Here is a 13244-nt window from a genome sequence, read left to right on the forward strand (position 1 = left end):
AATTTTTCGTAGGATTTCAATTTTTTTTCACATGTCAATTTAAGGCGGCATGTTTGGGTTATCACAATATTTTTAATTTTTTGTTAAAAAAAAAACAAAAAAAAACTAAGATTCCTGTAAGACCTCACTTTTTTGAATTATTTATTAGTACGTTGAAAAGTTGTTATCGAGTTTTTGGTAGAAATGAAAGAAATTAAATTATGTCAATATGTTTTACTGCAATCAATCGAAGCCGACAATTATACGTAAGATTAAAAAGAAGAAAAGGATAGACGACAGGTAGAAGATGTATTATTTTGCACATTTTCAATTCAATTTATTTAGAAAAACATCTTGGTGTTTGCACCATAATTTATTGTAAGCTGAATTTTACAGTACACATTTGTCAAATGGTATCTACTACAAGACAAGCGTTTATAGGATTATGGAAAGTCACAAAGAGGAGGCGGAGAAACCTGATACCTCCCACTGTACCGACAATACTTTTGAGTGCGATAGTACATATAGTGTAGTAGAAACTGTAGGTTGCTGTTTCTGTCTTGGTCCGACACATGTACGCAGGTATACGTTTCCATCCCTGAATTGCTAAGAAGTGTGGACAGTCTTTACTTGTGTATCAGACGAAGACAAAGACAGTTTATTTGGCATAAAAATGAGATATTTATGTAATCAAATGAAAAAAAGACATCCATACTTTTTCTTTTATGGTATTTCTCTCCGCAAGAGTTACTTCAACCTGCAATATATTGAGAAAGATTTACAAACGTGCAAAATTTAGTCGAAAAATTTGAAGACCAAATTCACTTCCTTCTAATTTGTGGAAAATATTTTAATAACATTTCTACGCTATCAATAATCACTTAAATTACCTTGGATTTACAAATAATTAACATTTATACAGTGCCGTTTGTGATTTCAAAATGCGAAATTGAGCATATTATATATATACTTTAACTACAAGAACTTAAAAATATACTGGTCTATATTCATTTGATCTATGTAAAAGCACACACTAAAATTATTTTCAATTACCACAGTGTATTATCATATCATACTCGTATTATGGTATTCAGAGAAAAAAATGTTTCCCCCCCTTAATCATCTATAAATAAATAAATAAATCGAGATCAATAACAAACAACGAAATGAAAATCTGGAAATTTTATATAAAAGTAATAATTAACAGAAATGAAGAAAATTTGAAAAAATTATGTGTGAAAAACTCAATGAAAACGTACGAATATTTCCATAGAGTACGAAACACACAGCGCCTTTTGGACCTTTAGAATGGACTTTCTTAGAGTGCTAAAACTGGCGCTTAGATGTCCCTCTTAAACGAAGTTCGTCTTTATACAGGTGATCCATACTACAGTGCGGTTTTAAAGTCAAACACCCAAAACTAAGTAAGTATATCATAAATATTTTTTTTCAAGTGGCATGTGGTCCTTTGAGAGATTATTTCATTTTACGATGATATCGAAGTTTAAAAAAATTATATATGCAAATAAAGAAACAAACACATTTATTGAATATAAAACTCATCTAACTATTTATTTTTTTTACCTACATGTCTGGTATTGACATTTCAAAGTTACAAGGCGTAACTACAATTAGTATGATTTGAGTACTTATCCATGAGTTTAAATTTCAAAGCTGTACTTCCAGCACGTCCAAAATTGAGAGGGCGGGGGCTGACTTACAGCCATATTGAACTTATATATACAAATTGATACAAAAATTCAGTTATGGACTTTGAAAAAATACAAACTGATAGACTCTTCTTCAGGAAATTGCTAACAGGGAATGAAGAGACTCCTCAAGAAAAGCATGTAGGTTTACTGCAAAATAAAAAATATGTAAATTAGCGTAACTAAACAAATAAAATTAAGCTTCATCACTAAAGAATGGTAAATTCAGTATTCTGCCGTCAGTGCTGTTTTGAAACTAGTTAAAACAATCCAGGCGACGCGTATTCTAATGTTAATTATCGTTAATTTCTCATCACAGAAGATGGAAAAGTTTGGGGCTTTGAAACGAGCTGATTTGAATGCAGTGTGAGCAGCACTCATATACCACGAGAAAACGAAACATTGTTAAGTTAAACCACAGAAGAATCAAAATATAGAATGATGAACGCTACTCATGGTACTTACCACTAGTTGAGTTTCGCAAACGAATCCATCCAGGTGCTTTCACTTCTTCTGCGACGTTTTATTTGTGCTTTTTTCTCAAAGCATTTCCACTCTAAAAGTTTTTGTACAAAAACGACGAAGTCTCAAGGACAGAATGTAAAAGGAAGTAACTTTATTGTAGGTCGAAACTAATGGGAACGAGTGGTAATACGCAGCATTTTTAAATTTCATGAGTCACTGGATGCATGAAACCTTTAAGAAAGTCGCGTAAAAGTCTATGTCCTTTCGGAGGAAAACATTCCGGCGACTTAAGAAAAGACGTCAATTTTGAAAAACTTGATGAAATTTCCTAAACACAGGATACTAAAGATTTCAGTAAACCCACATAAAAGTGTCTCTTTCCCGCTACGGTCCTGCATCTCCCGCAAACCGTCTCACTTAAATCCGACTTTTACGGTTATGTATCAGCTTCTCGGTAAAAGACACGGAATAAAGTCTGTTGCATATTTGCAGATGAGCGAACCGGGTGGGTCAACTTTGTGGATAATCTTATCTCTGCGGCTGAGCCCGGGCAGCCCAGTAATTGAATTAGTGGTAGTAGAGCAGCTGCTGACTCAGTCTCTTGGAATTATTCATGGCAAAGTCCTCAGTCTACGGTGGGACGGCTAACGAATTTATGCTTCCTTGTCTTTATATTCGCAACTTGTTTGCCTGGCCAATTGTCCAGGTGTGCTACGCTTCTGAACTTTGTAAACCATGAATAAATTGCACCGCAACGGAAAATATTAGAGGACATGTTTGGACGCAGACTTTATTACGACCGGGGCATTACTTATTCAGATGGTAATTTTTCAGCAGCTTGCTTTACGGTTCCAGGGTATGCGAAAAATAAGTCGTTCTAATAGCCAGAAGTTGAGTAAATAAACATCCAAAAAATGAGTGCAGTAAACATAAATTAATCGGACAGCATTTAGCAGTCAGTAAAAAGGAAAGAGACGGAGTATATAGGTTTTTTTATTCTCAGTGTAATTTCAGAAACAAATCTCAAAATTAGTTAACACGTCGTACTAACATTAATGCATAAACGTGTTTTAAAGTTTCAAACTTTTACGACTCCGCTGAGACAAAAACTAAATTTACTTGGGCAGGTAGATTTAATGCGACTCATTTGTGGCTGAAAATAAGAAAAAATGTTCCGTGGAAAGTAAAATATTTTCAGAATTTTGTTGCTACTTAGTGTACCTACTCCACAAAATGGAGAATACAAACAACTTTAAAGCGGATTTAATTATATCGTCTACCGAAGTTGCACTGCAGTAGAACAAACCATTGTGTGCAGTTTCAATATATAATCTACGAGTAGATACATCTTTAGCTTAATATTTCAGCGCATACTGAAATAGTTTCAGCAAGAGAAAGTTTAAATAGTTTGTATCATTCAGAGGCTCTCGCTTTATATACGTCCTGACAATCTCGTCTACATTATCCACATTCAACGGTTAATGTAATTACTGCCGTTTATCCAGATTGTTTCACAAGAATTTTAAAACTAGCTGCTGCTCATATAACAGAACTGTTGAAAAAAACACTATTTAATTAAACTAAAATTATAAAGGAATTTAGAGTTTAGTTTGTACAAATTAAGTCGGGGATTTGCAATAACTCTGAGTTATTGTAGCAGAAGTAAAACATAAATTTAATTAACGTATCACACGCAAGTGATGTCAAACAAATCTCGCAAACTAAGAGCCGTATGTTGTTTTTTAACCATTGTTGAAACCCTCGCTATTGACAAGAAAAGTTGTAATAGAAGATTTATGCTTTTATACAGTAATGTAGATTCCAGTAATAAACTGTTTATGCGACAAGTTTTCAACTAAACAAGTAGAGAATATTCTACAGAAAAAATGTAAACTAATTTTGATAAAAATCAAGGCGAATTCATAAACCACAAGTACAGAAGTATATTATTTCATAAAATGTAGATAACCTTTCTCTTCAAAAAGATGAGGGGACAGTCGGTCTAGTAATTTCGGAGATTGTTTGATACTCTGGGGGTCCAGAACAGAACTTTTGAAACACAACAACGCAAATTTTACAGTTAAGTTTTATAACGCAAATGGTACCAAAAATTAAACATCAAATCGAGTTTCCACATTTTTATATATTTTCGTTGATGAAAAGCGGTTGTATTTTATCATTCAGTAATTAGATTTAAGTGTTTTGTGTCAGAGTTCCGTTTTCACTGAATTAATAAAACGTATATTTGGAAAACCTAAATAAGTACTAAAGTAAGAAAAAAAACAACGGGAAAAATATATTCTCAGTACAACTTCGACTGTTTGTGTTTGCAACTGTGTGAATGTATGAGTATCACCATCTTGGTGGAAATATAAAAAAAAACCCTTAGTACATATAACTTTGAAATAATTGTAAATTGAGCGCTGGTACAACATCAACGACATCGGCAACAATATATTACTAGTATCAGAATAAAATTTATAATGTGCAATTAATGGATTCTTCCACTTTGTAAAAGCAGCGTTTAATTAATTGCATCAGGAGGGGGACCTTAATTGGGTTACTAGATCTGTGTTTTATATCTAGCAAATAATTAAAAATTAAATTAAAGTAGGAAGATTAAAATGATTTGTGAATCATTAAGACATTAATCTTTTTATACTCCCGGCAAGTCAAAATAGTCTTTAAATTTTTCATTAAGTAACAATTTTAGTTCGACAATATTTAAATCTCGTGAGAAACGAATAGCAGCCAGATAGTATCAAGAATGTAACTACCAGATAAATATGACGAGATCTCAGACAAACCGGAAACTGTAAATATAACAAGAAGTTTATACAAAAATATTATTTACGAGACGGAACTATTTCGCTTCAGCTATCGTACACCGCAGCAACACGAAATAATTTTGTATAGATTTTGTAATAAAATTAAAAAATGGCTTGTCTCCTCATAAATCGTGGCGCGTAATAAATTCCAATTTACAGATGGTCCTACCCTTCCGCTCCATACACTTTGACCGTTGCCTCGACAAGATGAATGAGACGATTTCGTTCGATTACATTTTTTAAAAGACGTATCGCAAGAAGTTACCAGCTTGGCTTTTGAACGATGACAATGGCCATAAGATGTGGCAACATTTAGCTAATCAATGTTCAGCGTTGTGAAAAATTAGCTTATTGTTTACTTTGCTGAACACCATCGCTCAACATTAATCATCCCGCTGCCATAAAGAAAACCTATTAAAATTTCAAGAGCTAATTTTTATTTATCGGCCAATCTCGGCGTAATTAAAAAGAAAGGCATTAAGCTGTTTAATTCCGGATTTTGCAAACGGGAAATGCGCACTGGAGGTCTTAAATCATGCAATATATTATGACATCGCAACGAGCCTTTATTTTTGGATAATAAGTAATGTACTACCATAAATATATCACATAATAATTGGTGAACTGAGATTAAAGTTTTACGAATTAAGAGGACTATGTGTACTAAATTCGCTGAATTAGCATTCCATGTAAAAAAGTTCACGATGCATACTGTTTTAACCGTTGAATAAAGGCTACTTGCCCAACAAGAGGTTAACGTCATGCTTTTTACCACTAGAAAAGGTCAATTCGCCATAAAACGATAAAACGATACGTTTATATCATGTTTCATACACCTAAGTTTTGTTTGTAATCTCGTTGAGAAGTGTCTAAAATAAAATTTTGACGTTTATCCGTTGCCTTTACCAGTATTGATCCAATTTTTAATAAAGAACGAGTAAAAGATATTTTCTGTATATTTCTTCCCTTCCTTTCTTTCACAGGCAATTTACATTGTCAACGTTTTCCTGTTATTGACTGGTTATTCAAACTACGTACACTACTTATTTTATATAGTCGCATTCTTTTGATAAAATTTTCTAAACAGCTTTAAGACTGTCGCTTCAGACTGGGGCGTACTTATACAAATTTTGTTGTATCACTCAACTAGATTGCACTATAAAAGTAGGTATTATAAATCCTTTAAAGTTATGTGTATTTTCGTTGAAAGGATGTATCACTTTGAAGGTAATAAACTAAATAATAATGTCATAAACTACTTGATCAATATTGCTTTAACCCACATAGAACAAACGCCTTTTGTTTTTTTCTGGTGTAAAACCTAGTGTGTCATTGACTTGACTTCAGTATATTGATTGAGCATTGACTAACATTTATCGTCTTGGAAAGAATAAACACGATGTAGGCTTGAATATTGTGTAAGAACAATAATTCTTTTAATCAATGTTTCTCTATTGAATAAATAAATAGCGGATAAAGTATAAAAAGGACTGTGATTTCTGTCGTTATCATATAATTGTATAATTGTATAATTGTAAAATTACTTACTTTATTGAAGACATTATGAATATCAATATGGAAACCAGATGTCCAAAACATAAACAAATGGTCATATTTTGAACGTCTGCTCAATTTAATATCCACTTTACCATCAATATATAGAATGTTGTAGCAAAATTTCTAACATTAATTTTGATTGCAATTTTTTTGGTAATCGTGTTCTGTTATAAATAATTGCTATTGTAAGGCTCTGTGTCATACATTTGATCTGGTTTGTGTTATCATTCGAAAGTACTGTATGTCAGTCACAATATGAAGGAATTGCTTTTATGATAGTTGTTCAGTTACGGTCAGTACGCAGACTTTTAATTGTGACCGAGGTCATAAGTATAGTAATCAGTAATCAGTAATCGCTCATTTATCACATATCTACAATTTTTGTTATTCGCCAGGTGTTTTTGCTGTGGGTCAAAGTACTTTGACGTCTAAATTTCCCCTGTTTCTCTGGCGTTGAATCCATCCGTGGCCCTCTTGTGAGTTCTTGTTAGTCACCCTGATAGGCTGCAGAAGTGTGAAACAAAGTGCCCTTATAATTCCCTTCCTATTATATATCGATATGTCTGTATGTTTAATTTGCAACTCGGATTCAAATAAATCCACCACTGTATTAACTGTCAAACTAGTCTATCCTCATTGTGACAGCAATATGTAATAATAATAATCAAATCGATGCAGGAAGAATTTTCGGCAACAATCAGTCAAATAAAAACGAATTTATAGGCTCACCTGTCTAATTTAAAGTCAAACATGAACACCAAGCAATCGGATAACTTTGATAATATCGTTAACGAGGTGGTTTAGAAGCAAAACCGTAAGCAAAATCTCATCAGGCGATGACATTGAAAAAATATGCCTTCTATTTTATAATAAACTCTATGGTCTGTTTGACTTGTTTATTCCAAAGATCTCTTCGTTTATATTTCAATTATAAGACACTTAAGCATTATCGTTCCAGGTCAAAATATTTAATTAGGGATGCCCACAATTATATAACGAAGGTTCAAAGCTTTATCACTATCGATGCCAAAAAATTCTGGGGTTATGTTCAGGCCAAAAAAAATATATCTGGAATTCCTGGAACAATGAAGTATTCTGATATGAGTGATATAGAACTGTCTAAACCGTCGGTTATCGTAAACATTTTTGGGGACTATTTTAACAGCGTATTTATCGACTGTAGCCCCGCATCTGTATTGCAATTATCAGAAAAGTCGATACACCCAGGGTCTCACATCATGGTTACATGTATTAAAATCGAAGATGTCAGGGTAAGCTTAAGACATTTCAAAAACTTGTGGCGACACAATATTAAGTAGTGGTTAGCGAAGAAAGATAACCTCCTCCGTAGTCTAGTGGTACGGGCACTCGCCCGGCAAGCGGTAAACGTGCGGTTCGATTCCCACCGGTGATGCAACATTTTTCTTCGCTTACCCTACAAACTCATTGACCAAGGGGATCGACAGTGTCCCATCTTTTATTTTACAGGATTGTGCCGAAGTTCTTGCTCAACCCCTCTGTTTATATACAACCTTGTATTAAAACATTCTGTCTTCCCTTCTAAATGGAAAAACGCCTACATCTCTCCCATCTTAAAAACAGGTAGACACAACGAGATCACGAATAATCTCCTTTTCTTCTTCGTCAAAGCATTCGAAACCATCTTATATAAGGATATTTATAACTATACGAAACATATAACATCACAACACCAACACGGCTTCGTACAAAAAAGATCGACAGTTTCGAATTTAGCCACACTTTTGCAATTTTTGAAATGTTATAGATAATCAAAGCCAATGTGACGTTGTATACACAAACTTTACAAAAGCTTTCGATCAAATTGATTACTTTGTACTTTTAGAAAAATGAAATAGATTGGGATTTTCTAGTTCGTTAATTAAACTTTTTACTTCGTACTTACGACAGTCAGATATAGAAATTTTACGTCAACGTTCTATATTCGATTTTCGGGTGTGCCTCAGGGTTCAAACCTAGGCGCGTTACTGTTTTTGTTTTTCATCAATGATCTGGCTGATGCAAAAGACCTAATTTATGCGGGTGATTTCAAGTTATATGCTGAAGTAAATTCCATCAATGACTGTATTTTTCTACAATCGTGACTCAGTATCCTACACACATGGTGTATACAAAATCGTTTAACATTAAATTACGATAAATGCAAAATTTTAGCCTATTACCGAAAACAATAAATTTATTAGTTTTGATTATAATATTGTTACGTGGGCCTAATAAATTCATACAAAAGAAAAATAACTTTACTTTTTGACAAGAGAGTACAGTTTCAGTTTCTACTTAATCATTGTTTTCTTGTTTTTCATGGATATCTGATAACGATATAAATTATTGCATCATTGAAAGAGTACAGAATTTCAAAGACTCGGGAGTTATATTTGATAGCAAGCACACATTTGTGAACCACATTACAGATGTAATCGAAAAAGCGTATAGAACATAAGGGTTCATATATCGAAATTGCACTCTTAAAAGATTTTGTTCTCTAGTTAGGACTAGGATTGAATATGGTAATCATATATGGTATCTTATTTACAATATTCATTGTCACAATTTGGAAGCTAGTCAAAGGAAATTTTTGAAGTTTTTGTCTATCTACAAGATGTAACTTATCCTGCTCGAGGTATTGACCATTTAAATTTACTGTCTAGATTGTATGTTAGTTCATTTGCCGTTCGAAGAAATATTATAATCACTCGTTTTTTATATAATTTGCTCAGTAACAAGATCGATTGTCCGGAGATTCTATACGCATTGAATTTTTATGCGCAAACATACGCCAACAAAATTTATTTTACATGTTAAACTATACTTAATACAAATGCTTATGTTAAGTCCCCGATAGCTTTAATGTGTAGACTGTATAATACGATAGCGTACAAATGTGACATACATTTCGACTTCGTAAAGACAATATGTCGGTATGTACAGGACTTATTGTAGGGATTAATATTCTTACGTTAATGTTTAAGTTTCATTTACTTTACTTTTGTTTTTTTAGTTATCTTTTTACTTCCCGACCTGTCATGACCCCTAGTGGTCGAAGAAATAGGTCCCTTGTTTCCGTTTGTCTGTCTGTCAGATAATCTCCGAAAGTACTGGGCCGATTATTGTCAAATTTTGCATTTATATTAGGTATATTATGTATATGGTAAAAGGCTAACCAAAATTTGTCTAATCATCCCCACCACTAATGTGATAACGTCACTTCAAAATTGTACATAGGAAATGGGTTTTAAATTGTATCAAATAACATAGTCTTACACATCTAGTTTATGACTTCGAATTGAGATTTTATCCGAAACGTCCAGCTTTTGGAAAACAAATCAAAATTAGGAAACAACATTTTGACATTTCATTTGGAATCTGTAAAACCGAATGCTTCGAAATCTTGCAGATGGTTTACAGTTATGATAAGCATGCTAAGTTTTTATTCAAGTTATATTTACTTGTCCCTTCCAAAAAATTGATTACGTCACCTGAAAAGTTTGCCGAATAAATCCTTTCTAAAATGGAGAAAATATGATGAGTCTGTAGTTGCAGTTTATCATTCCATTCATATTTTTTCGATTTGCATATACAGGGTGACTAAAAAAAATCATCAATGCGTGAATATATTTTATTTATTTAATCAGGAACTACAAAACCAAATGCTTTGAAAACTTGGAGATATTTTACAGTCATCGCAGGCATGGTAAACTTTTAGTCAAAATATATTTCCTGATCCCCCCTAAAAATTGATGACGTCACCCCAAAATTTTGCTGAATAAATCCTATCTTAAATGTGCAAAGTATGATGAAACAATAGTTGTGATTTATTTTCATTCATATTTTTTTGGATTCATGTATAATGAGTGACTCAAAAGATTAATAAATGCGTAAATTTATTTTAATGATTTAATCAGGAACTACAAAACCAAATGCTTTGAAGTCCTGGAGTTGTTTTAAAGTTATCATAGGCATGGCAAATTTTTGATCAAAATATATTTGCTCATCCCCCCAAAAAAATTGATCACCCCACCCCAAAATTTTAAATTTTAATCATCAGCTTAATTTTTTATTTTGTTGATCTGTTCCATATGACAATTGCTTGTAGGGAAATATGAACTTTTCAATTAAGCTCCACCGTCCCGTGTCACAACGAATAAAAAAATAACCACAGTTGAGGTGGGGTGGGTGGGTGGGGTTAATTCTTTCACTTTTTTTCCGTGATATACATTGTCTTCTTTCAGCAATAAAACACTTAACATAGCAAATGTGGAATTCGAGGTTAGACTTGTGTTTTAAGTATCGTATTGTTGACAGAGAACTCAATATATTAAGAAAAACAGGCCAATAATTAAGCCCCACCCACCCGCCCGGACCTTCGTGTGATAAATTTTTTCATTGGTTGTCCGATTGAGGGGCGGAGCTTAATGGCAAAATCCATATTTGCCAAAAAATAGTATATTATTATACTAGTTTAATAAGACGTCTTATTGTGGCACGCATGGGTTTGGAAATAAAGGAATAAGTGCCACAATGCGTCTTATTAAACGAATATAATGTACTATTTTTTCTACTTTGCATCTGATCGGAAACAAAAAATTAATAAAAATTCAAGGTTATAATTTAGGGCCTTTTAATTCGAAAGGTTAGTTGTAGCGTTGTGGCTAACTTCACAATGTCAAAGTTTGGCATCTAACCACAGAGATTTCTTAGTAACCTAGATATGGTGATCCTATGCAAAAGCGAACATACGTTCTTGGCCAACATGTACACTATGCGTTTTGCTTTCCATCTTCTTTTACAGCATGGGAACGCAGGAGTATGATTTTGTAGGTCTTTGTTTAAACCTAGCAATTTACGATTTTGCGCAGTAAACCCTTAAATTCTGCTAGCGCAAGTCGGTTCTTAATTCATACAATCGCCGGTGCTTGTGTGTTTGTTAGTTTGTTCTAAGAGATTTCTTAGGTTATAAGATTTATATCACGGTTATAAGTTTAAATTGCATAGAATTTCTACAAATGGGTTACAGAGTGTGTGTTGTATGCAAAGAAAGATCTAATAATTATTTTGTTTCGCAAAAATATTACAAAGATTTTTAATAATCCCGACATGAACAATCATTGCATTTCTCAGGGATTACTAGATAACAACAAAATACAATTGATGAAGGCAATAGCGCAAATGTATTTAAAAGTCCGCTTGCATCACGAAGCAAAACTGGTAAATTTTGCTTCAAAACAGGCGAGAATAAGAAGTAAATTAGTAAAATACATTTTATTTAATAATGAGTAACTAAGATTACATTAAATCACCAATATTTAATAATAATGTTAATAAATTTATACCACAGCTGTACGTCTTTTTTCTTTTTCGTTTTAAGCTCTCAACATTGTGCATGCAAATAAATACAATACGATTCTCTATTTATGTTAGAAACGTTCGTGGCAACAAAAACTTTTGACTATAAGAAAATTGTATTATGTCATTTTTCAAGAGTTTCGCCGGTGTGAATGATAAAGAAAAAGTACGAAAAAAGGGAAGTCGACAGTCAAATTTATTCCAACGATCTTGTCGGTGTAATATTTTAATATTAACATTACAAATCATTTTGGAGATTGCTTAGAAACTTTTCGTTTGCCACTTGTTAAAAAACTCGAGTTTTGATTCTCTTTTATACCATTTTAAATCAGTGCGCCAAATTATCAACCAATGTTAACAGTCGCTAGAATTAGAAGAAGATAACACTAGTATGTAGTGCACATTACAACGAGTAAGAGAAAGACAGACAACTGAAAGTATGTCGACACTATTTTCATACATGTTCTTCCACACTTTGCTGCCCATAGCCATATCTAGGTTACTAAGAAATCTCTGTCTAACCACCGAACACTAACAATCTAACCTAAGTTTGCCTCAAAAAATGGAAGAAGGGGGCCCCACTTCTTGCACGCCACCTGAAATACAGTTTAACAATTGATCCCATTATTAAACTGTTTTCGGTTTAATAATGAGGCCATTGTTAACGCAAAGTAGAAAAAAATCTTTTTTTTAAGAATGTGAAATCTTCTCGGGTGTCCCAACTGTCTTTTTTTTTTAAATGTAAAACCTAAGCAGTATTTGTTGGACTGTACTTCACAAGCGAGGGAAGTTCGGTGGAAACAAATTTCGACCAAATTTTTCGAAATAGTCTATTCTCTACAAGACGATCATGCCTCAAATATATAGACTTCGCAATTGACGAATAAAGCATTCATCACAATTAAGATAGGGGTGGGTGGGTGGGGCTTAATTTTGATTTTGTTGAACTGTGGCAATTGTTTCTACGGAAATACGAACTTTTCAATTAAGCTCCACCCTCCCGTGTGACAACGAATAAAAAAAATAACCACAATTGAGATTGGGTGGGTGGGTGGGGTTAATTCTTTGATTTTCTTTTCATGATATACATTGTCTTCTTTCAGCAATAAAACACTTAAAACATATCAAATGTTGAATTCGAGGTTAGACTTATGTTTTAAGTATCGTATTGTTGAAAGAAAACTCAATATATTAAGAAAAAGAAGCCCATGATTAAGCCCCACCGGCCCACCCGGATCTCTGTGTGATGAATTTTTCGTTTGTTGTCCAATCGAGGGGCGGAGCTTAATGGCAAAATCCATATTTGCCTAAAAAAATCATCTTA

Source organism: Zophobas morio, unplaced genomic scaffold (assembly GCF_036711695.1).
Source record: "Zophobas morio isolate AGI-343-1 ecotype UQ-CSIRO unplaced genomic scaffold, CSIRO_AGI_Zmor_V1 ptg000009l, whole genome shotgun sequence".
Lineage (NCBI taxonomy): Eukaryota > Metazoa > Arthropoda > Insecta > Coleoptera > Tenebrionidae > Zophobas > Zophobas morio.